The sequence below is a fragment of the Schistocerca serialis genome, chromosome 6 (assembly GCF_023864345.2).
Source record: "Schistocerca serialis cubense isolate TAMUIC-IGC-003099 chromosome 6, iqSchSeri2.2, whole genome shotgun sequence".
NCBI lineage: Eukaryota > Metazoa > Arthropoda > Insecta > Orthoptera > Acrididae > Schistocerca > Schistocerca serialis.
Genome location: NC_064643.1, coordinates 551,644,244 through 551,670,667, shown reverse-complemented (window position 1 = coordinate 551,670,667; position 26,424 = coordinate 551,644,244). Strand labels below are relative to the sequence as shown.

Genomic DNA, 26,424 nt, shown 5'->3' with positions numbered 1-26,424 from the left:
CAGTCGGCAACATGACGTATAGTGCGCTGCTTTTGTGTAACACACAAAGAAAATGTGTCTGTGTCGCGCTTATTGATGAGAAAAATTGTGTCAAGCATCTAACGGGTAATATGTAGTGAATATAGAACTCGCGAAGTGTAACAGTTAAACAAAACTTATTTCGGAGAGGACAGCTGCTGTCGACGTTTCTGATGACGTACGAACTGAAGATTAAGTACGTATTGCGCCAAATGAAAATGGGCGAAAGTTCTAAACGCATAATAGTATAAACAAAAATACATAAAAAAGGGGCTGGTTGCTGTATTTCTTAAAGTAATATGGGGGGGGGGGCAAATGAAAATAAAAATAACCCAGGGAACAGAGTTCCAGGGTACTAAGAAACACAGCAGAGGAAAGGAAATACAGTACTAAAATGACTATAGCAGATACTGAAAGGGATCATCATTCATATCTTGGCACTTTTGGGCCCTAGCCAGCAAGTTGCTGAAGACTTATCGGAGCTGGACAGTTGGAGTTGCTGCAGTCTCATCCGAAGTGTTTTGCTGCAGTTCTTTAAGGCTATGAGAGTTCTTGCGATACACTTTAGACTTGAGGGCTCCACATACAAAGTAATTGCAGACTGACAGATCAGGTGACTTGGGTGGCCAGCTACGACCGCGACCAGACTGATCTCTGCTAGCAATTGTCAGGCGTGAAGACACTGTAAATGTGCTACAAGGTTCGGCCGGCTCTTTGGACAGTTGCTCCATCCTGTTGGAAGTAACTGTAGCTGGTTTCCTCCTCCGTTAATGCTGACATAAATGCTTTCAATGTCAGAAATGCTCACCAGAAACAATTTCAGATATTTTTTCGTTCATTTACATTTTTTTTTTTAATTCACTCACGAGACATACTACGAGTGTCTTCCACAAAGTAAGTTCCGTTTCTATTTCTATCCGCGCCAGCGCTACGATCGCAGTTCCGAACATGCGCGGCAGTTACTCTGACTCAAGGAGAAGACATGTACGCCATTTTCAGATCGTTGCTGCCGACGTGTGCTTTGTAGTGCAACTTCATAATGTCAGCCATAATTGAAAATGCCGCCGCTCGTGAAATCAGATCTGTGATTCGTTATCTAAATGCAAAGAAAGTTAAATCAAAGGAAATTCATCGGCAAATCTGCAAGGTTTGCGGACAAAATGCTATGAGTGACTCAATGGTTAGAAGATGGGTCAGACTGTTCAATAAAGGACGTAAAATGCACGATGAACAACGAAGTGGACACCCGTCTGTGGTTACTGATGAACACAATTGAAGAGAAGACTAAGCACAACCGTAAGATTGCACTTACTGCCCTTGCTATGCAAGTTTCGCACATCTCACAATCACTAATTCATGAAATTGTTACTGAAAAACTGAAATTTCGAAAACTTTGGTCACATTAGGTACCCAAAATTCTTACTGAACAACACAAAAAAACAACGAATAGGCAGTGCACTTCCGTTTTTGACACGCTACAATAAAGAAGGCGATTGTTTTCTTTCCCAGATAGTCACGGGGGATGAAACGTGGGTATCGTACGACACCCCTGAAACAAAACGGCAATCAATGGAATGGAGGCACACTTCATCCCAACGAAGGTTAAGCCTAAGCAAATCTTGACACCTCGAAATGTCATGTGCACCGATTTTTGGAACAAAAATGGCATTTTGCTGATTGATTTCTTACCACGAGGCCAAACAATAAATGCACACGGTTACTGCGAGACCATTAAGAAATTGCACAGCGAAATGCAGAACAAGCGCCGAGGATTACTCTCAAAAGCTGTTTTTTTTTCCCTACGATAATCTCCGACCTCACATGGCGAATGCGACCAAACAACTCTTACGGGAGTTTCACTGGGACGCGTTTGATCATCCTCCGTACAGCCCGGACCTCGCTCCTTGCGACTTTCATCTCTTCTTACACCAAATATCTGTCCTTGGTGGTCAACACTTCAACGATGATGACGATCTGAAAAGAACATGTTACCACATGGTTGAATACACAGGCGGCAACCTTCTATGAAGAACGCATATAAAAACTTGTACCACGCTATGACAAGTTCCTATAAAATTTCGGAAGCTACGTAGGAAAGTAGTTTAACAGTTGTAGATTTTTGTACAATAAATATTTTTCTGTATCTGCACAAGTTTGGTTATATAAAACAAACGGAACTTACTTTGTGGACATACCTTGTACACACATTCACGTCCACATTTTATTTGCCCGACGCTGTATGATCAAAAGCCACGGAGCGCGACAACCAGTAAAACGAATAAATTAACAGACATCTTTCGTATTGTAAGTTCCCGGTAAACACGCCGTGTCAGGTTTCAATTAAAAATCGTCTCATAGTTCATTATCACTACCTCCATCACCAAATGACATAATGTAACTGGCAGTTCTTGCATGTCCCTCCCTACGTCCACACAAAATCTAACTGACATTTTGTGGATGTTTCTCTCTACATTCATACAGGTCTTTGCGTTGCAAAGCTATATCTACATCTACAAACATACGCCAGAAGCTACTGTACGATGCATAGCAGAGGATACTTTACACATCGTTAGTTGATTAGCACACTGGACTCTCATTCGGGAGGACGACGGTTCAAACCCGCATCCGGCCATCCAGGTTTAGCTTTTCCGTGATTTCATTAAATCGCTCCAGGTAAATGTGAGGATGGTTCCTTTGAAAGGACACGGCCGATTTCCTTCCATCCTTGACACAATCCTAGTTGTGCTCCATGTCTAATCACCTCGAAGTAGATGGGACGTCAAACCCAATCTTCCTTCCTTCTGTTCATTACACCGCTAATCACTTCCTTTCCTGTTCCACTCTCCAATGGAGCTTGGACAAAGTGACTGCCTGTAAGCATCTGTAACAATACGATTATCTCTGATTTTGTCCTTGCGCGAGGTGAAAGCCGGAGACAGTACAGTATACGTACAGTCTGTCGCAAATGCTGGTTCTCTATGAACTACTTCGATAGCGTTTCGTCAAAAGTCGTTTGATCTCACGTCGTTTGCAACGTTTGCTCAGCCATTTAATCACCGTGATGGATTCAAATAGGACAACGCTAATATTGTATTTCAGTATTACAGGAATGTTTCTCCTACACATCAACGTACATTTATCCACATTTAAAGCGAACTGCCACTTATCGCACAAAATAAAAAAATAAAATAAAAAATTTCTGCCGAAGTCCTCCTGAATCCCTCAACAATTTCTTGTAAACATCATCGTCGTCGTCCGCTTGCGAAGCTGAATGGTCAGCACGGGTAATGCCATGCGTGGAGGCCGCTGGGGGACTGGATGGTGTTTTGTTATCATCGACACGCAAGTCGACGTAGTGGCGCCGGATAATAATAATAATAAAAATAATAATAATAGTAGTAATTATGACTTGCACTAGGCGGCCGTACAACCCCAGATCGGGTCTCCCGACCATTTGATCATCATCTGCATACAGCGGCAGCGGCAGCAGCTGCAACAGTGCGGTAGCATTCTCGCTTCCCGCGCCCGGGTTCGATTCCCTGCGGGGTCAGGGATTTTCTCTGCCTCGTGATGACTGGGTGTTGTGTGATGTCCTTAGGTTAGTTAGGTTTAAGTAGTTCTAAGTTCTAGGGGACTGATGACCATAGATTTTCAGTCCCATAGTGCTCAGAGCCATTTGAGCTGCAACAGTCAGCCTCAGATTGTCGCGGCACCTCATATTCGCGTTGAACGGAGTGCTCGTAAACATTTTGCCTGACCAGAATTGTACTCTGGTATCAGATCTACCACAGACAGCCGCACTACAAAGTTGGACAGGATGCTAAGTCTCCGACCTCCGTATTCTTCGATGAGGCTTAGGCGTCCGACGCCTGATCTACTCGTGGTTTCACCATAGCCACTAGCCACGGATGCTGACGACAGTAGCACAGTCCATCATCTTCGCCATTACGAGACGCCATTTCCCAGGCGCCAGGCCGTAACAATCAGCCCTTTTGCAAAGTCGCTAATGTGAGTGGATTTCCCCATTTGCAGTCTGTATCGTCGCTAGAATTACTCTCCATTCGTCTCTGCTCCGCTTATATAGGGTGGTCCATTGGTAGTAACCGGGCCAAATATCTCACGAAATAAGCATCAAATGTGGCTGAACACTTTCTGTTTCCGTAAATAACGTAACTATCCGGCGAACGGCCCGAACACTTGGATGATGTCGTCCAGTATACCGAGCAGCATACATAGCACACGCCCGTTGGGCATTTTGATCACAATAGCCATACATCAACACGATATCGACTTTTTCTGCAATTGGTAAACGGTCCATTTTAATACGAGTAATTTATCACCAAGCAAATACTGTCCGCACTGGCGGAATGTTACGTGATACCAAGTACTTATACGTTTGTGACTATCACAGCGCCATCTATCACAAAACGAAAAAAGTGGTCCAACTAAAACATTCGTATTTCTTTAGTACTACACGAATATGTCATAAAAAATGCGGGTTCCAAAAGCAGTTGATATCCGTTTGACCTATGGCAGCGCCATCTAGCAGACCAACCATAGCACCCTCAGGTTTCCCCCTTCAAGCTAGACAAGTTTCGTTCTTTGTAGTTTTCTCGTTTGACGCTTATTTCGTGAGATATTTGGCCCGCTCATGATCAATGGACCACCCTGTGTATCAGTGCCCTTGTGTAACTTTCTGTGTGTGTGTGTGTGTGTGTGTGTGTGTGTGTGTGTGTGTGTGTGTGTGTGTGTGTTTTTTCGAGATATGCGGCATGGATTTTCTTGTCTGTAGACGTCATACAGTGTTCTTAAAAACTTATCTGCGATGTTAGTTACAGTCTCGTAAGGTTTCTTTGATGCCATTGTATTCTGTTAAGACGTCTTAGGTGTGTGAGGGTGTTGCAATGTAATCCTACGTGTTCTGGAGACTCACATGCTCCGCACGTGGATGTAACGATCTGGCGAAGGACCACGCGGTACAAACGGGCTTGGTACAGGGCGTGATCGGTCAAAAAGTAAATAATACACCACTGCTAGGATCCGCCATGCTTCAGCTTCAGTCGTTCCCGTGTATTCGGAAAGGAAGAGAGAGTGCGACGGCCTTTGTCAGTCGTCTTCCAACCCCGCTGCCATGTGTCAAGGGGTCAGCTGTTTAACTGACGCATGTCTACAAGGTTTACCCCGGTTGTTTCACTAACGTTTTCGTGACTGCCCCTCTTTAGCTAGTACGCCGCCGCTCCTTGGGGGATAGTGACGTCAGTGGGGCAGGTCGCCAGGACAACACCCAAGATGTGTTGCCGAAAGCACCTGACACTTTAAGTAGTATGCTCCACTGCCCTCGCCTCACTGTTTCTATACGTCCTTAGACACAGGTGGTGCGCCCACGTATTTGCTGCAAAGCATACTACGACTTCCAAGAGAGCTAACAAGCCAGTCATACGGTAGATGGCCTTCCCTTTCCAGTGCAGGACTTAATGGGCGCAACGAAACGACCTGTAAACTTGAGCTAGTCTCACAGTGGTCATTAACCGCGCACAAACAGCCAGCGAGCGGGACGTTCTGCCATTGTTTGGTTCGCCCTCGCTGTGTCAGCACTGGGAAAACACTGGGCAAAGCGTCTCTCATAGAGTTTTTAACGGGAACTGCCAGAACCGTTACAGATCGTTTCTGCTAAGTCACTCTTGAATTACGAAGTCCCTGTCGGTTCGTGAGGACCCCAGCTACATGATAAGGAGGGTCTCGTCCACAATCTTCGACTAAAGAAATACATGGCGATTTTTCCTGTTCGATAACATCGCGATTTTAATAGTCGCACAACGGTGCCACACTCGAAGCGTTTATAGCTGCGACATCGCGGTGGATGACGTGTCAAAATTAAAAAGTAGTTGTCACATTTGCGACAAAAATGTGTGGTTTCTGCAGTTGTGTAGCAACCAGGCCACCGGACACGCCTTGCAAGATGAGTTGTCACACTGAACTAAACTATTTAGCTGCAGTGGCATTAATAAGTTATTCGTCGTCGAATAAGAATTAAGCGCTTACGTAAATTGTGGATTCGTCCAATATAATATTACAATTGATCGTCCAAGTCAAGGAAATTATGTGCTGGTACACAAAAAAACATAGTTATTATCCGGAAAAAATTCTTTGACTTATGTCCGTCGTTATTTTCGAATTACTGTTGCCGAATATTTAAATTAACTTTAAAAAAAGTTGCGTGATTGTTTCAGTGGAGACGAAAACCACGAAGTAACGAATAGGTGAGTTTTAGTTATGAAATAGGTAAATTGAAATGGTTCTGAGCACTATGTGACTTAACTTCTGAGGTCATCAGTCCCCTAGACTTAGACCTTAAACCTAACTAACCTAAGGACATCACACACATCCATGCCCGAGGCAGGATTCGAGCCTGCGACCGTAGCAGCAGCGCTGTTCCGGATTGAAGCGGCTAGAACCGCTCCGCCATAGAGGCCGGCTAGTTGAGCTTCGCATTTACGACGATGTCCGATGTCGACGGTGCTGTGTTTATGAAGTGGCGGAGGCGGGGGTGGTAGTTGTTGTGATAGTGGCGCTGGGTGGTGGTGGTGGTGGATGTGGCGGTGATGGTAGAGTCGATACAGAAACAATATGCCACCTGAAGCGCAGCAATATCTGTAACAGGATTTCCACCATAACACGTGTGACCCACTAGAGTGGAAAAATATTTTCCCTGCGCTGCTACTGTTTGTGTATTCCATCCTTTCACGGCGAACCAGGCTTTCCAGACGATGTTTGGTTAAGCCTGCTAAGCGTTTAATGGCCGACATTTCATTACCTTCGGCCACAGTAAAATCCATTCGGAAAGTGACGCAGTATGAGGTTTGGTGTTTACAGAGATCGTGACAGTTGCAACAAATTCTAGATACTATCAAGACGAATGAGAGTTATCATTCACACATTGTCTGGATCGTCGGTGAGCTAGGAGTAAGGCGACGGTAGTTATCTGACCCCTCGCTGTCACATAATAATCATTGCGATCAGCAAATTTTATCCTAACACACGGCCTAACGTCCAATTTATGTCAAAACAGTATATCTGTACATATTACTAAATTTAAGCCCCCCGCCATGTTTTTCAGTCTGTATTTGAAGGCTAATCTCGGGAATAGCTGTAGGGGTTCTGATAAGGTTTTCACTGATACACAGACTAATTCACGAGGAAGGTTTCTGCATACACACCATGCGATCAAAAGTATCCGGACACTCCCAAAAACATACGTTTATCATATTAGGTGCATTGTGGTGTCACCTTCTGCCAGGTACTCCATATCAGCGACTTCAATAGTCATTAGACATCGTGAGAGAGCAGAATGGGGCGCTCCGCGGAACTCGCTGACTTCGAACGTGGTCAGGTGATTGGGTGTTACTTGTGTCCTACGTCTATACGCGAGATTTCCACACTCCTAAACATTCCTAGCTCCACTGTTTCCGGTATGATATTGAAATGGAAACGTGAAGGAACACGTACAGCACAAAAGCGTATAGGCCGACCTCGTCTGTTGACTGGCAGAGACCGCCTGCAGTTGAATATGGTTGTAAAGTGTAATAGACAGGCATCTATCCAGACCATCACACAGGAATTGTTAAATGCATCAGGATCCACTCAGAAAACTTTCGATTTCAGGGTCGAGCGGCTGCTCATAAGCCACCCATCATGCCCGTAAATGCTAAGGGACGCCTCGCTTGGTGTAAGGAGCGTAAACATTGGACGATTGAACAGTGGAAAAACATCGTGTGGAGTGACGAATCAGGGTAGACAATGTGGCGATCCGATGGCAGCGTGTGGGTATGGCGAATGCCCGGTGAACATCATCTGTAGGCGTGTGTAGTGCCAACAGTAAAATTAGGTAGCGCCAACAGTAAAATTCGAAGGTGGTGGTGTTATGGTGTGGTCGTGTTTTTCACGGAGGGGGGCTTGCACCCCTTGTTGTTTTGAGTGACACTATCTCATCACAGGCCTACACTGATATTTTAAGCACCTTCTTGCTTCCAAGGGGATGGCGATTACATCGAGCACCTGTTCATAATGCACGGCCTGTGGCGGCGTGGTTACACGACAATAACAGCCCTGTAATGGACTGGCGTACACTGAGTCCTGACCTAAATCGTATAGCACACCTCTGGGATGTAATGGAACGCCCACTTCGTGCCAGACCTCATCGACCGACATCGATACCTCTCCTCAGTGCAGCCCTCCGTGAAGAATGGATTGCCATTTCCCCAGAAACCTTCCAGCACCTGATTGAACGTATGTCTGCGAGAGTGGAAGCTGTCATCAAGGCTAAGGTGGGCCAACACCATACTGAATTTCAGCATTACCGATGGAGGGCGCCACGAACTTTAAAGTCATTTTCAGCAAGGTGTCCGGATAATTTTGATCACATAGTGTAATGTACTTACGCTACGCCAGACAATTCGTCCTGCCCCATATACTCTGAGCTATCCGCGCGGAACTGAGGAAGGTTATCTACAGTATACTAGAGTATTCACACAGAAATACTATGTATCCAGCGGATATCTACAAGCGCAATCATGCCTTAAACGGTGTCGCGGCGCATTAAGCACAATCACAGAATAGCAAAATATCGGAAGTACAGAGCCCGTGTTACGACACAGAAACGGAATGACAGCAGCGCACCAAGTGGTGCAGAAGTGAACTTCAAATGCGAGAAATATGGCTCGGAAATCTGTATTACTGCTTTTTGTAACACTAGTACTAGATGATTTTCTTTTACACTTTATGGGTGGATCTGGTAGTCCGGTGGTAAGGTGTATTTATTTGTAAAACCCAATATTGCAATTTCGACCATGTGGATATTATGTTCCTGATTACGATCTTCCTGTGCGTATTGCAGTCTTTGAATTGTAACTTAAATATGTTGTTGGTATTCTGCATAATTTTTGTTCTCTTCTTGTAGTACTGGGTGGGGAAGATGACTCCATGTTTGTTTTTGTTTTGCAGCAAATGTAAACTGGTACACTCTGGATTATTTGTCTGTTTGTTCAAATGGCTCTGAGCGCTATGGGACTTAACTTCTGAGGTCATCAGTCCCCTAGAACTTAGAACTAGTTAAACCTAACTAGCCTAAGGATATCATACACATCCATGCCCGAGGCAGGATTCGAACCTGCTACCGTAGCGGTCGCGCGGTTCCAGACTGTAGCGCCTAGAACCGCTCGGCCACCCAGGCGGCGTCTGTTTGTTACTGCATACGAATCCGTGTGTGAACTGCTTCATTTAAATGCACTCTAAACATATATCTGGTATTCTGAGTGTTACCATCCGGTTTTTATACTCTCGCATTCAATGGAGGCCACCGAAATATTCATTGACTTCTGCTTAAAGTTACTGTTTATAGTATGTGTTGATAACCTGTGAAAAATTTGAATAACTAGTGTTGCTTTTTCAGCAGTTGCAAGGATGAATGCTCTAATCAAAAAGACTACGAAGCATAGGGCCTACTCAACTACCTCTATAGTCATACCTGCAACACACTGTGAAATGCATGGCACTCATAGCAAGAAACAACACCGTTCAAATCAGAATTACGCACTCATTCCGTAACAGGAATATAATAAAGGTGAATACAAAAACTGTCAAAACATACTAACATGGAGATCCGCATAAAAGGCAGAAGGCATGGAAAACGGCTGCAAGCAAAAATACGGTAGAATACGAACAAAACACTTATAATGCTTTTAAATCGAGCAGTTCACACTGAAGGTTCGTGAGCACTAACAGATACACCTAAGTACACAGACCACCATGCAACGAAAGTAGCTTTTGTTTTATATGAAACAAGAACAAATTTGGAATCATTTACCCTGCCCAATATTACGGATGCGAGAAGAAAGCAATGAGAATACGGGTTACATATTTACAACGCATTTCAAAGACGAATACAAAGGAGAAGTATTGATCAGAAGAGCGCTGTGATGAAACTAATTTTCGTTAACTATGAAACTGAAACAAACCTGAAGACTAAAAATCAGCCAGTAATAAAGCGAGATGGTAGACTGATAAACCGCAGCGCTCCAAGTGGCTTGACAGCGAACAAAGAGCATGTTGCCTGACGTCTTCGTGAGGAGAATCACAATGGATTATTTAATACAATATCTTTATATTCTCCTTGGAATTAATAAATTTTCTTGTTTATGTGGATGCACGCGGTGCGTCTTACTTTATTTACTTGGAGCTACACTGCGAAAACAGTGCAAGGATTGCCGCAGCCGGCACGCGGAACAATTTCTGCGAGCAACATTTCCGTCTTCGCTAAGAAGGCGGAGCAGCTACGCCATCTCATTAAGGTACGATGAGCAACATAACGCTGTAGGACTCCCGCTCCCGGAAAGGAAATTTGTCAAGCATGTTATATACTCTATACTTTTTGAGTAAAATTACAAGCCCTCCCGTTACAGCTATTAATATTGCTGTGGAGCATTTACTGAGTATTTTTGTGTGAACTTCCGCGTACATCGCGATTGTACTGATCTCTGGTTGATTTGGCCGCTGCTGTTGTCACCAGCGGATCTCACCTTTCGTTCATTTGCTACTACCCTAATTTTGGTCTGTACACAATTACTAACTTTCTTCAGAGAAGATCATTAAGCTATAACAGTTTTCTAAACATGTCGGCAGGAAAACTGCACCCTCTGAACAGAAACCGAACTCATCAGAGATCGATATTACTCGATTGATCACGGCTCTCCAACGTCAGACGTTACAAGATTCGATTGAGGACACGGGGTCAGTTGTTCTACTCCTGGACGACCAGACACACCACTGTTTGTCAAATGAGGAATACAATAATGGTACAATTGTCTGTGAAAATTATACTGATAAAGCGACGGTATCGGAAGGAAGCACACTGAATTCACGTCAAGTTTAAACACGAACGATGTGATCCTTCCTGCCAAAGCAATTACTACTCAGTCAAATTGCCGTCCATTAAATCAGAGCCCTTCTCAGGAGACGTGCAGAGAGAGCATAGATTTTGGGAACAATTTGGTAACTAAGTGGACAGCACCCCATCTTCGTCCACTGTCTTCCTTCGAGGCTATCTCGAAGATAAAACTAAGACGCTCGTCGAAGGTATCGCTGTAACAGCTTCGACTTCCGAGGGTGTAAAGAAAAGTCTACGTTAACAGTACAGAGATAGTAATAGAATCATTCGGGCACATCCAGAGTATTAGGAAGTGATTGCGCCTGTTCAGTTCGTATCCCGAAAGGCCTCAATTTAACATTCATAGAATGTAACTGAAGTAAGAAGGCATTAAAATCATTGGGGGAAGACGTCAATGCCTGTGGGAGAGTTCAGAAAACAGTGCGCCTTCCAGAAGAAATCTGTCGTCACTCGACAATGGGCGCAGAACTACATGACCTCTCCAAAGGAGACCTTTCAAGTTAATAGAGTTTCTAGCGCAAGAAGTAGACGGAGTATGCATTACTTAAAAGATCCGCTGAGGAGTACAAGCAAATTAAAACCCGCTACCCTCGGCTTCGGCTCTAATTACACAGCCTAAACAAACTCTTCTCACGTAATAACAAGCGGACGCCAGAACCATTTTGCGTAATCTGCGCACAATGTAGCCATTGGGCTCAAGATTTCCAGACAGTACTAAAGGCACAGGAGCTTGCCAAGATACTGAAGCTATGTAAGCGTTGCTTCCTTTCCCTCTACAATGCCCATACTTTTAAGAATCGCATGGCGAAAGGCAAGACCTTCTGGTCGTTCTGTAAAGGCAACCACCACAAATCTTTCAGTGGCCGCAAAACATCAGCATCTAGAGAGCAAACGCGTTGTAGATCAGTGGATGATGTAAACACAAGATCCTCCGGCTCCACGCACCTGCAGACGGCACGTGTTCGTGTTGCAGGTCTCAAAGGCGTGGAAGAACTGACACATTGTATTCTGGACGCTGGTACCAGTTCATCCCTGTTAACAGAAGTTTGATTGCCAGTCTGAATTGTGTGACTGAGTGTCACTCGGTCGCTGACGGTCGGCGCATACGAGCCCGCGGTTACCACATATGAATCATGCAGGCTCGTCCGTCTGAATTTTAGTATGTGGTTTTTTAGCAGCCTCCGGTCTGTACCACGAGATGCCACGATTGTGCAACACGCCAAGCAACCTATCACTGACCGATCCTATTCCCAAACATACGGATGTCGCTTATATTAATATCTCCGTCTCTGATCTTAAAGTCCTCGAAGTTTGACTAAATACTTAGCGGGCGTCGGGCAGGTGTTTCTGCAGTACACACCGCACCTCATTAACGTCGAGTCACAAGGGCCAACGGGTGCCAACATCAGGAGTTTCTGGGTTTTGGAAGCGCGGAAATGTCCATTACTTTTGTAGGGTTTACTGCATCTTATCAAAGGCAACAGAAGCTCGAGCATTCACGTTTTTTGCGATGTTTCTGACCGTCTACATAGTGTCTTACGTCATGTGCAAGAAGAACGAAACTACTTACACACCTCAAGTGCCGTAAAAACCTTTTAGCACCAGTCAAGGGAGTAACTATCTCGCGTCCACTGTTCCCAAATCTCCCACTAAACGAAATAAGCTAAACGTGTCCACAAAAAATTGCCAGAAAAAAGTTGGAATAAAAAATGCGCACAATTGTGCAATTTTATTTTTGCAGTAATGAAACTGTACAGCGGACTAGCATGAATTTATATCGTCTTAATTTGGAATGTACTGGCCTGTACAGCAACACAGACGATTAACTGTGAATGCATAACCCTATTTTGAATTACATACGCTTGATAATAAGGAAACAATATACTTGCATTTTCAAAACTTCAAAATGGATTATTTATATCACTATAAATATTAATTTAAACATTAATTTGCATCCAGGAAACCTAAATTTAGGAAAATGTTCAAATGTGTGTGAAATCTTATGGGACTTAACTGCTAAGGTCATCAGTCCCTAAGCTTACACACTACTTAACCTAAATTAACCTAAGGACAAACACACACACCCATGCCTGAGGGAGGACTCGGACCTCCGCCGGGATCAGAAGCTCAGTCCATCACTGCAGCGCCTCAGACCGCTCGGCTAATCCCGCGACGCTACATTTAGAACTGCTTCATCCAAAACATCAATGCACCGACATATGATTGCCCTGGTGCAATTTTGTTTACGGTGCGAAGTGGAAAATGTAATCCTTGTAACATTTATTGCGGCATCGAAGACCTGCTCGTATTTTAAGAACACCGCGGTGTCTGCAGAGACATCTTCGTTGGTAAACGGGGCTCAGTTCGAAGCGGAACTCATCGCTGAAGACAGTTCTACTCCAGTCAAGGAGATTGAAGGGCGAAGACTTATCTCGAGATGCCCTAGAAAGCGGCGGGATACCAGCGTGGCTGCTGCCCAGCACACGGCCCGACAACCAGCACTGATGGTCTGGGGTGCCGTTTCTTTTCATAGCACGACCCCTTTAGTTGTCATCCACGGCACCTTCCAGCACAGCGGTACGTCGCCGCCCCGTTTTGTTGTCCTTCATGGCAAGCCATCCTGGGATTACATTTCAGCAAGACAATACCCGACTGCACACGATGAGAGCTTCTCCTGCTTGTCTTCGCGCTTGCCAAACCCTACCTTGGCCGGTAAGGTCTTCGCATCTCTCCCCAACTGAGACTCCCTCAGAACCGCGACCAACAACTGTATCAATCAGTGCAAAGCCGAGTAACTGCCAGAGGTGGAGCAACACGTTATCGACATGATCGATCTGTAAAGCTGTTTCTCTTTAATAAATAATCAATTTTTTCTGAAACTGCCATCATCTATTTATACAAGGGTGCGTCAAATGAAAACCTTAAATATTTTTTAAATATTATTTATTGTGCATAAGTGGTAAAAATCTGTATCACTTTTCAACATAATCTCCCCCACGCTCAATGCAAGTCCTTCAGCGCTTAAAAAGTGCATAAATTCCTTTCGAAAAAAATTCTTTTGGTAGTCCAAGCAACCACTCATGCATCGCGTGGCGTACCTCTTCATCAGAACGGAACTTCTTTCCTCCCATTGCGTCTCTGAGTGGTCCAAACATATGAAAATCACTTGGGGGCACGGTCTGGTGAGTATGGTGGATGAGGAAGACACTCAAAATGCAGGTCTGTAATTGTTGCAACTGTTGTACGGGCAGTGTGGGGCCCTGCATTGTCATGTTGCAAAAGGACACCTGCTGACAGCAATCCACGTCGCTTTGATTTGACTGCAGGCCGCAGATGATTTTTTAGGAGACCTGTGTATGATGCACTGGTGACAGTGGTCCCTCTAGGCATGTAATGCTCCAAAATGACTCCTTTTTCGTCCCGAAAGAATGTCAGCATAACCCTCCCTGCTGATGGTTCTGTTCCAAACTTCTTTAGTTTTGGTGATGAGGAATGGCGCCATTCCTTGTTCGTTCTCTTCGTTTCCGGTTGGTGGAAGTGCACCCAGGTTTCGTCCCCAGTAACGATTCTTGCAAGGAAGCTATCACCTCGTTCAAAGCGCCGAAGAAGTTCTTCACAAGCATCAACACGTCGTTCTCTCATTTCAGGAGCCAGCTGCCGTGGCACCCATCTTGCAGAGACTTTGTTAAACTGGAGCACATCATGCACAATGTGGTGTGCTGACCCATGACTAATCTGTAAACATGCTGCAGTGTCATTCAGTGTCACTCGGCGGTTTTCCTTCACTATGGTGAGACTATTCCAGAAATTGGTCAGAAAGTCATTCAGGGCTACGTGTTAAGGAGAATGGAGTAGAATAGGTTGAAAGGGAATTCCATATTGTAATATCTAGCACAAAATATATTTCCTGCTGTACTGCAGTAGCTGTTTACTTACTCTTTATCTCTAAAATCTCCACACATTGTAATTGTTTATGTTATATCCCAGCAATTATTTTCAGCTTCTGACAATGGTAAATTTTTCTCAATTTCTACCAGTTTCTACAAGTCTCGAGACAATCCAGTACCACCCCATCCTATAATGCTTAAATCATATATTTTTCTTTCTTCAATGTTCTGTCTAGTCACAACTCGTTGTGCCTGACCTGGACGAGGTGCATCTTCCACTGAAGTCACACCATTTGCGCATTTTCTACTCCATTCGTAGACATGCTGCTGTGACAAACATGCATCACCGTACTGAACCTTCATTCGTCACCACGCAAAAACCCAACAACAAAACGCTGTTTTTCCCTGGTGCAAATCGCAAGTGGGGCGGCCATCTTTATACTGATACTGCGACAATGTGTGTGCATCTGCACTATGCTGCCACCTACAGGCCATTTCGCACGCTGTTTGTAGCACGCTTACCAACTTACAGGGTAATGGCGCGAAATTTCGATTTATTATTAAAAATTTAAAGTTTTCATTTGACTCACCCTCGTACATGTGTATCATAACTACAGATTTCCATCCCATTCGCGTAATTCATTCTTGTTGCGTCGTTTTTTGTTGGTCTTACAATTCGAGTATTTACAGTATATCATTGGCGCGCGCGTCCATCCCTAAGTACTTGCGCTGATAACAGAAATGCCTACATTCTTTTTCGCCTTCAAGCTTGCAGTCTGTGCTGCTCGATTTTTTTTTTCCTTCAGCGGTGCTGGTTGTACTTTAACAGAGATACACAGCTGTGTCATTTGACTGCTGCAATGGAAGAGCGGCACAGCGATTCTCTCATGGACATCTTTGCTAGGGTTGTTACAACTGCAGAAATAGTACGCCGCACTCACAAATTTTTGAGCGTGTAATACACTCGATGGTGCGTCGTCATATGCTCTGCAGCCACCATCGTCGTCGACATTTTGAACTATAACTGTATGTAAACAGTTCTTAAATTGTTGTGCACTTTCTTCTAGCTTGCCGTAGTGGATACACCGGTTCCCGTGAGATCACCGAAGTTAAGCGCTGTCGGGCGTGGTCGGCACTTGGATGGGTGACCATCCAGGTCGCCATGCTCCGTTGTCATTTTTCCGGGTGCACTCAGCCTCGTGATGCCAATTGAGGAGCGACTCAACAGGATAGTAGCGGCTTCGGTCAAGAATACCATCATAACGACCGAGAGAGCGGTGTGCTGACCCCACGCCCCTCCTATCCGAATTCCTCCGCTGCGGATGACACGGCGGTCGGATGGTCCCAGTAGGCCACACGTGGCCTGAAGACGGAGTGCTACTTTCGTCTAGCACAGTGTGTTCAATCTTTTCTGTAAAAGTAAGCCGCAATATGTTTGTTTCGCCTGAGGTACTACTATGTTTTATGTTGGTGAGGTTTTTCCTGGTTATAAAGATATTTTCGTAGAGACAAAGGTAAATGAGGGGGGAGGCAAAAAATCGAATCAATGATATCTACATCTACATCTACATCCATACTCCGCAAGTCACCCGCGGTGTGTGGCGGAGGGTACCTCGAGTACCTCTATCGGTCCTCCCTTCTGTTCCAGATTGTCGGTATGCCTCAGTGTGGGCTCTAATCTCTCTGATTTTATCCTCATGGTCTCTTCGCGAGATATACGTAGGAGGGAGCAATATACTGCTTGACTCCTCGGTGAAGGCATCTCTTCTCGGAACTTCAACAAAAGCCCGTACCGAGCTACTGAGCGTCTCTCCTGCAGAGTCTTCCACTGGAATTTTTCTATCATCTCCGTAACGCTTTCGCTATTACTAAATGATCCTGTAACGAAGCGCGCTGCTCTCCGTTGGATCTTCTCTATCTATTCTATCAACCCTATCTGGTACGGATCCCACACTGCTGAGCAGTATTCAAGCAGTGGGAGAACAAGCGTACTGTAACCTACTTCCTTTGTTTTCGGATTGCATTTCCTTACGACTCCTCCAATGAATCTCAGTCTGGCATCTGGTTTACCGACGATTAATTTTATATGGTTATTCCATTTTAAATCACTCCTAATGCCTACTCCAAGATAATTTATGGCATTAACTCCTTCCAGTTTCTGACCTGCTACATTGTAGCTAAATGATAAAGGATCTTTCTTTCTATGTATTCACAGTACATTACACTTGTCTACATTGAGATTCAATTGCCATCCCCTGCACCATGCGTCAATTCGCTGCAGATCCTCCTGCATTTGTGTGCAATTTTCCATTGTTACAACCTCTCGATATACTACAGCATCATCCGCAAAAAGCCTCAGTGAACTTCCGATGTTATCTACAAGGTCGTTTACGTATATTGTGAATAGCAACGGTCCTACGACACTCCCCTGCGGCACACCTGAAATCACTTACTTCGGAAGACTTCTCTCCACTGAACAACATGCTGCATTCTGTTATCTAGGAACTCTTCAACGCAATCACACAATTTGTCTGATAGTCCATAAGCTCTTACTTTGTTCACAATTATATTGTTACTCTGTAACTGGAGACCACGAGAATGTTTAAAACCAAAGTACTCAGAAAATACTCCTAAATGATTTCCGAAATTTTGTAATGAAATTCCGTTTCACCCTGTATAGACATTTTCATATACAGACTGATTCAGCTGCCCCTGCCGTTGCCGTTTTAGGCGACCCACCCTGTTTTTACTGTCATAAAACACGCGTGAGATTTTCATAGTCTCTCGCTTGCTACGCGCAAACTATTACTCCTACAGTTAAGATGAACCGCCCCTTTTTGTAGGAAAATTGATGTAGTTAAATTTTGTACTGGGATACGTTTTGCTGAAGGTCACGGTTTTCGAGTCATTAAAGGAAAACCTAGAAATTGGCCTTCAAACGCACCTTCACCCTCACATAGCTTGTACTACGAAATGATTTCGCGTTTGGTACCCACACTTGTAGCAAGTGTAGAGCAGGTTTAAAATGTAGCAATGATTTACATAATGGATTATGTCCAAACGCACAGATCTCAGTTGCGGAGATAATGAGTAATATTACGTACGTTGTTCGTGGCACTCCCTCCTATCACCGCACAAAAATATCTGACAACACGAAATACTCCCGATATTCGACTTTTCTCGGTGACTATTGATTGGGCTATTACGCCACCACCATAGCCTCCTATTTCGTAAACATTATTAATTTAAACGTGCGCGTGAGGCAATGAAAGGAAAATGACTTTCGTGAACGTTACGCTAAAGCTGATTTGCTGACAATTCGATCCAAAATTAACCCCTACAAGCACAGTAGTTTCGTACTCAGATGCCCCGACCATTACAGCGATGTAATTGTTTATTTTATGCTGTCAGAATTCGCTTCGCACGAGATGCAAGTTGTAAAGGAATAGGACTGCAAGGGATTTTGTCGCTCAGAATCAAGCAAACTGCTTGCGTAGAATGTAACTTCTGCAGTGGTTGGGAACCCCGCTCTCACAAGGAAAATGCGCCCACAACGAGCGCCCGAGAGAATATCCACAATGTAATCAGAACTTTCAAAGGAAGGGGAAGACTCCAGTGGGTATTTTCCAGCTTAATGAATGAGAAACGATGTTTTCCGAAGGCAGCTGGCTGACTCGCCTCCGCTAGATATGCGACGGAAAACTGCAAAAAAAAAAGAAGTACTTCGGCTGTTTGATTTCCTGGTAAACCCACCGACGTCGTTATTAAAATGGCATTACCAGTAATCCTTTGTGTGACAAAACTGTTCGAAAACTTCCGCCACTACTCGCTTCATAATACGAAGGCTGTTTGTTTTATCACTGCAATATCTGATGAAATGATTTTTTTTTTGTGAGAAATCTTAAGCTTCTTAACATTGACGTGCCGGAACTGTCGGTAATAGGGTACAGTATTGCGTCATTTAATACTACAGTACGCTTGCTGACAACTTCAGCCAGCCAACGGAAAATTACGACAGAATTAGATCTACGTTAAGTTCTCCGCAAGCCATTTCGCAATCGATCTATTGTTCCAGTCTATTCGCTTACTCGCCGGTTGAAAAATGGCTGCCTGTTTGCTTCTATTTGCACAGTATTCTGCCTTTCCTTTTTCTCATGATACCTACGCTAGGTATGCGTTAGTGATAGGAGAAGTGGTACCGTGTCTTCCTCGATTAAAAGGTTTCTACATTTTCATGACAGGGCTTCCCGAGAATAACGGCACTTTTCTTCCATTTTCCTAATTTCTTTCCACAGGCATCTCTCTCACACTTTCATATGTGTTATACGGATCTACTTAGACCGTAACAAGGAGTTTCGGAATTCGTTTAATGTCTGCTGCCACGCCTACTCCAAACACAGGAACAGTATTCAAGAAATAGTCGCACCAGTGCTTTGTATATTTCCCTTAGAGATGCTACATCTTCCCAGAGCCCCTCCAAACAACCCAAAACATCCGTTCGCCTTCCATAATAATGCTTTTACAGTCAACCCCATTTCATATTGCTTCGTACAACGGAACTGTCCAATTCGATATCTCTACATCTGCCCTGAAATTGTTTATAGGGGAAGAATAAAGCGAAAGAAACAACGTCAAAATTTTAGCTTCTCAGACATACTGCAACAAATTTTTTTAAAAAATACGTTGACATCTACGGAATCTGTAGCTCGCCAGGCAGCTGGAGAAATGTACATCCTTGCCGTAGCTATGGCAGATGGCGCATGCGCACATGGCAGGCACATATCCTTAGCTGAGGACACATCGGTGAACGGGTAACACGGCACAACATGATCGTAATTTGTAAAGCGAATTTCAGTTTCCATTGATAGTTTGAATGGCACAATTGATCAGTTACTGTTCGCTCGAATTTGGAATTCATTAATATGCATCACAATTAGCAGTTGACTGTGGTACTGCCAAGCGTTAATTGAGATAAAGCAATTACTCTTGATTTATTCATATATAGCCGCCAAAAGCATCCGTTTTCGTGCAGGTTTCAGAGTTTCACGGTCATGTCGAGTCCAATTGATGTTTTCAGTGTTGTGAAGATGAAATATGAAGAACGCGGTATGCAATCGCAATCACCTACTTCTCCCGAATACCTACATATGTGTTACTTACACTCCTTCCAATGATGTGGACATTTCGTTGGAAATTGTGGCAACTTTACAAGCAACAGGAAGTAACTGATAATTCCGTAAATCGTGGTTCGAACTGTGACTGTTGTGCTAATTATACACCAGAACAAAAACAAAGTACCTACCAAGCCCAAAGAACACACATATAATAATAGCTTTCAGTGAGAAAAAATGCTGTATTTTTTTGTTAAACGGAAGATTGAGAAAACGCTTAAACTTAAGCCGTATGCAAAGCCGGTTCCATTTCGTAAAATCCGACCATCGCTAAACGGAAGAAAAGTTTACATGTAGTACGAAATATGCGCCAAAATAAAACTCGCAAAAATGTGAAAGAAAACTTTTCGAAAGAATTAGAAAGATTCACGAGAGTTAATGCACTATTACCGACGGAGATCTACGAGAGTGGGCACTCTGAATTTCAACTGCGATGAAAATTACTGATTTCCAGGTTTCTTCGGCATGGTTAAACAGATTTAGGAAATTATACGGAAAAGGAAATCGCAAAATCACGAAGTTTACTTCAAGTACACATGGAGCGGAGATCTCATTAACAGGTAATACCATACAGAAATCGCAGTTGACGTGCATACTAAGCTTCCTGTTATCCCCTAAAGCCTAAAAGCTGCGTATAAATTCATTGCTTTTGTTAGACCCTTGACGCGGGCATAACGACACCTCTGTCTTTAGCACGACGACGGAAAGACTGAGTTTGGATTTCACCCGAAACTAATAGTGTGACACAGCCTCTCGATTACAAAAAATTTCCGTTAGTGTACAGCACTTATCTGAAAATAGTCGGACAATATAACTTCCGACAGCACTTTGTCATTTCAGGTTTATCAGCGGAATAGTATACTGGGAATACTGGAGATGAGAGGCACCACCAATATGGCAATCTCATTCCACTGAAAGTATTGCATTCACGCAACAAATTGGAAACTAACATTTCACAGCTGGACGAAAATGGTCTAAAAGCACCACAAAGCGATATTTAAGGGGCACTTAAAGTAATAAGCGCTCATTCCCAAGAAATCTGTTTGCTTGTGTTAGTGCTAAGCTTCTGGGGTTGGTCAGAACAGAGGTATCTAGAGATGATACCCCATAAAAACTGTGAAATTAATTTTAGGGGTGGCTAGTGGGACTTAAATTTATAGGAAGGTCCCTTACAAAGTACGTTGGCCTTTAAAGAAATGCGCAAACAATCGTTGGTACAATAGATTGCAGAGTAATGCTTCAGCTTTTAGTGCCCTCTTTTAGGTGGTCGGACAGGAGGTATCAGACGATTTCAGGTCATACTTGTAGGATCTTAAGAGGTCGGTTTAGCTCACACGAAAGTGTAAGAGACGTGCTCACGCAGCTTACTTCTGGGTCGCAGGAAGGAATGACACTGTTCTCGCGATATCCTGTTGCGTAGAATAACAGAAACAATTCAGTATCTTATATCTTCCATGTTAGAATAAGACACAAGGGAGTTTATGGCACGTACTGATATGTACTAAACGTATTTCCCTAGCTTAGAACGCGAATGAAATTGGAGTGGAGCAACTAATAATAGGGAACAGTTCCCTCAGCACACAAAGGACTAGGGCTATCCACAAAGTACATTACGTTTTGGAATTAAAAATAAATAAAGTATTGGAAAGATTTTCTATTATATACAGATGAAAGCCACACTTCAATACTACTCTTCTACATAGTTGCCATTTAAATTAAGACACTTATCGTAGCGATGGACGAGTTTGGAAATTCCTTCGTCGTAAAATTCGGCCGCCTGCCCTTTCAACCACGTGGTTACCTCTTATTGAAGCTGTGCGTCGTCATCAAAACGCTGCATACCCAACCACTTCTTCATTGCTGGGAATAAGTGGAAGTCGCTCGGTGCCAGGTCGGGACTATACGGCGGATGAGGAAACAACTCCCACTTAAAAGATTCGAGAACTTCACGAGTTGCATTTGCCGTGTGGGCCCGGGCGTTGTCGTGAATCAGCAAGATCTTTGAGCCCAACTTTCCCCTGCGCTTGTTTTGTATTGCTCTTCTGAGGTTGTGCAGAGTTTGGCAATACCTTTGAGAGTTTATTGTAGTGCCTCTTTCCAGGATATCCCCAAAAATCGTATTTCTACCGGGTTACTGATTAACCACGTGGTTGAAGGCGCAGGCGGATGAATTTTACGACGAAGGAATTTCCGAGCTCGTCCATCGCTACGATAAGTGCCTTAATTTAAATGGCAACTATGTAGAAAAGTAGTATTTAAGTGTGGCTTTCATCTGTATATAATAAAAAAAATTTCCAATACTTTATTTATTTTTAATTCCAAAACGTAATGTACTTTGTGGATAGCCCTCGTACATTGGCTTCCGGGATATAGGTAGACGTATAATGATAATAGTCGGTGCATCTGCACTGACCTTGGTCTGATGCGCCGGTGTTGTTCCACCGACAGTAATGTCCGTGGCGCTTGGTTCGAGAGAAGTACTAGCGACGTCTCCCGTCGGTGATGGTATCCGGCAAGAGTGCGTGACTTAGCTTCAGGGCGCACATTCACTCAGCGACATCTGCAAGAGTAACGGATTGATGCAAACAAGTAACGCAAAAAATAATTATAAGTAAACAAGGAACTTCATGTGAAAGTGGAATTTTATCACAATAATAAGAAGCTCAGAACTGAAAGAGGTCTCACAGTTTCCATATCCAGAAAACAACCTTAACAGCCCACAGGACGTTTTTAGGCATCTAAACTTTACGAACTACGATGGCATGCGTATTCATGGAACACACGTGAACTATCTTCACTTTCCTGATGACCTTTTACTGTCTGCCTCAATAGGAGAGTAATTTTAACAACTGCAAGAAAAACTGAACACAGAAAGTGTGAAACTAGGACTAAAATCCATCTTAGTAAGATTAGTATAGTGTGTAATTAAAACGATGAAAAATTTATGAAGTTGGGAAGTTGTTGAACCAGTTGGAATCCTTGTATTTGAAGCTGTTATAAACGATCGAAGTTCTCTCTCTCTCTCTCAAACACACACACACACACACACACACACACACACACACACACACACACACACACACACACACCCCGAGAAATTATGAGCACTCAATTGTTTAAAAAACGAAAAAGCAATCAAAAATTTACAAATTCACACATGTATATGAAACACCGTTTTTCGAAATTGTCCCCTTCGTCCTCAACGCCCTTTGCGAGCTTTCGTCAAGAAAGGCACCCACCGCCTCTTTTGCCTATTGTTTGACCTCTGGACCTTATCGCGTGTAGAAAACGTTTTTCCATACATGAGCAATTTCAGAGAGGTGAAAATGAAAATCTTAAGCTACCAAATGAGGGCTGTGAGCGGGGTGATTGGTGATATCGCAACCAACCGAATGAACCAACAAAGTTTCTTGCGGCGTTGGCTGCGTGGTGACGTGCTTTTGTTATGCAAGTAGTACACTCCTTCGCCAACCCTCCCCTTCCATTCTGTATCGCCCTCCGCAGTTTCTTTCTTAGGTTTCATAGTACTACGCAGCTTTGACTGTCTCTCACTTCGGTAAAAATTTAGTGAGGAGAATCCCTTGACGATCGCTAAAGACAGGGAATATTTTTTCGAGTCGGTCAGCGTTTTGTAATTTTTCGCCGATGACTAAGGCGGTTGTCGCGGCCGCAGTGATTGTCTTTTCGTCTCAGGAGTGCAGTCGGCCATCCACGTCTCGTTGCCAACCACAACAGTCATGGAACTGCCCATGTTATACAGCTCGAAGCGTTCGAGAAATTCCCCTGAAGGTACGTTTTTATTGACTTTGTGCTGATCCTCGAGCAGTTTTCGTACCCACAACTTACAAAAACCAAATGTTTCAGTAGTGGTTTTTGCCGAAGAGGTTTGAAGATTTCTGGAAACGCTCCGTTTATCTCGTCCAACGTCAATCGTCAGGTCGCCACAGACAGGGTCGGATCCAGGCTCACTGCTTTTGTTAATCTTACGTCAGTGAATGGTAGAATGCTTCAACATGTGGAACACATACAGATCAGAAAAATATTTTTTTGAAAATCGCATACTAAAAATTTGGGAACTACATGTATCACGTAGTTAATTCGAGAACTGTGATAGGAAATTCGATAACGTCATAATGCACACAAAATGAAATCGAGATATGTACTCACTATTACCAGTATTTTACTCAGCACTATCATTGTACAAGCGTTATTCAGTAAGTAATGTAACCGTTTCTTTCCTGAAAGCAGGTTTGTTTTACTCGGGATTCTAATACACCATATTATTCTCCACTTTTTTGGCTACAAAACCCTCGATTTCAACACAGTCTCCGTTCAAAGCGACAGCCTTACGCCTCCTTACTGGCAGGGCCTGTAAGCATTCAAGGTACCACTACAATGGACGACCCCGGAGCCAACGTCTTGCTGCAACAATAAGATCCCCACCATCCACGTACTGCTCCCCGCAGAGCGCTACATGATATCAGCAATGATGCAGAACTGCTGGGAAGTGCCATAACAGGCGATAAAAATTGGTGTCCGGATATGACGTCGAACACAGCACTCAGTGGCACCAGGGGAAAACCGTTCTCGACGGTCAACAACGAAGAAAGCTCGACAGTTTAAGTACGATGAAGTGTGAAGGTAACGTTCTTAGACGTTGAAAGCTTAGCGAACCACGAATTCTTGCAACAAGGTCGAACCATCAATAAGGAGTACTACCTACTTATTACGTCGCGACACCCAGATTCATGGCGTAACAAATCACGGCTTTGCATCATGATAATGCACCTGCTCACACTTAGTTACTTTCCCATGATATTTTGGCCCAAAAACAAAAAGTTAAAAAATAAATAAAGAACCGTAAAGATGGCCTAGCATCAATATTCTCCGGCATTGCCCTATTTGACTTTTTGTGTTTGCAAAGTTAAAGAAAATCCTGAAGGGTCGTCGTTTATAAGCACAGATGAATTAAAAACGCACTGGAGCCAGAGAGCCTATCGCTCTTCCTAAAAGAGTTCCAAAAGTGTTAGAAGGACTGGGAAAGCACTGGCATCAGTGTCTAATATCTAATGGAGAGTATTTTGAAGGTGTAACACTGATGTAGAGGAAAAATTGAAATGATTTGCAACAAAAGCATTCCAGTTATTTTTTTGAACAGGTTTTGCATGTAGAACAACGCTTCTCCTATAAACGCCGTCTCCCCCCCCCCCCCCCCCTTCCTCCATTTCGAGAACTGGGTTGCACCGTATGCAATGGCTAGGCTTGATGTACGACGCCAATCGCTAGATAGATAGCAAAACAAACAAAAGGAGCAGGCAGTCTTGAATAGAAGACGTAATTATCACCGCAACGAAAATTAAACTGAGTTAAACAGATCACTGTACTTGACGACTTCGATTAGAAAAAAAAAAACACTCGATGACCTAATGGAATGTAGCTGTGTGCAGCATGGACGCGTATATTTGAGGACCGCGATGCGTGAAAAAGCCTGAAGGCGGACTTTAACCAGCAGTGGATATCATGGTTGATGATGACGATTGCGACGACTTTATTTTGAACATGCTGACGCCATATCCACAGGATACATCCAGTGCTAACATATGAAATTCAAAGAGCAATTCTCAGTCACGGAACTTTATTTCCTCCCCCCTCCATTACTTGTGCTCTGCCAAGTTTATCTTTCTCCCCGTCTCTCATGTTTTCACATTCGACTGCTGCTGCATTTCGAATGCCTATGGTTTGTCTTTGTTGTTCTACTTCACAACTGCCACGAATAGACTTTCAGTAAATTTAAGACGTCTTACTCAATGTAATAGGAAATACGTAGAATATCTGGTTGGATGGAATATTGCAAGGATAAATAAATCAATAAACAAACAGTGCCTCCTTCACTTTAGCAAGCTGACTTCCTGTTTGAATACTGTTTAGTGTCAACCATTGTGGGTAAACACATCGGTTACATTACATTAAAGTAGATGGTTGTCACGCTTCAGATAATAGCGATTTTATGTCCACTGGACTCCAGTTCTTGGAAGCAGCCGCACCCATTACATTTCTGGGAGCTTGTGTACGGATCTATTTCAAGTGAAACGACCCATGAATATCTTCATTGAAAGAATTTACAGGGACTGTAGTACGAAAAGTAGCCATTCTGAGACCGGTACCAAAACGAATTTATAGAGGATATATTAGAGATAAAAAGAAGAGCAGAGCGATTTTTCAGAAATTAGTTTTGCAAACGCGAATGCGTCAGGGGCGGACGCTCTTCCAACTCCATTGGTAGACGGAACAAGGCGGGGGGGGGGGGGGGGGGGGGCGGCTGTATCGTTAAAGATATGTGAGCGCAGTTTTGTAAAGAACTCAACCAATACATTGCTTCCTCGTATGTGTACCTCACTGGAAGAAC

At 43.7% G+C, this 26,424-nt stretch overlaps 1 protein-coding gene across 2 annotated transcripts in view; it reads right to left on the bottom strand.

Annotated features, from left to right (window-relative positions):
• LOC126484499 (uncharacterized) overlaps positions 1-22,574 on the bottom strand; it is a 468,946-nt gene extending 446,372 nt beyond the window's left edge. For both annotated transcript variants that reach the window (XM_050108037.1, XM_050108038.1), the window contains exon 1: positions 22,432-22,574. The gene's annotated coding sequence lies outside the window, so the exon portion shown is untranslated. The remainder of the gene's footprint in view (positions 1-22,431) is intronic.
• Positions 22,575-26,424: the final 3,850 nt, after the last annotated feature.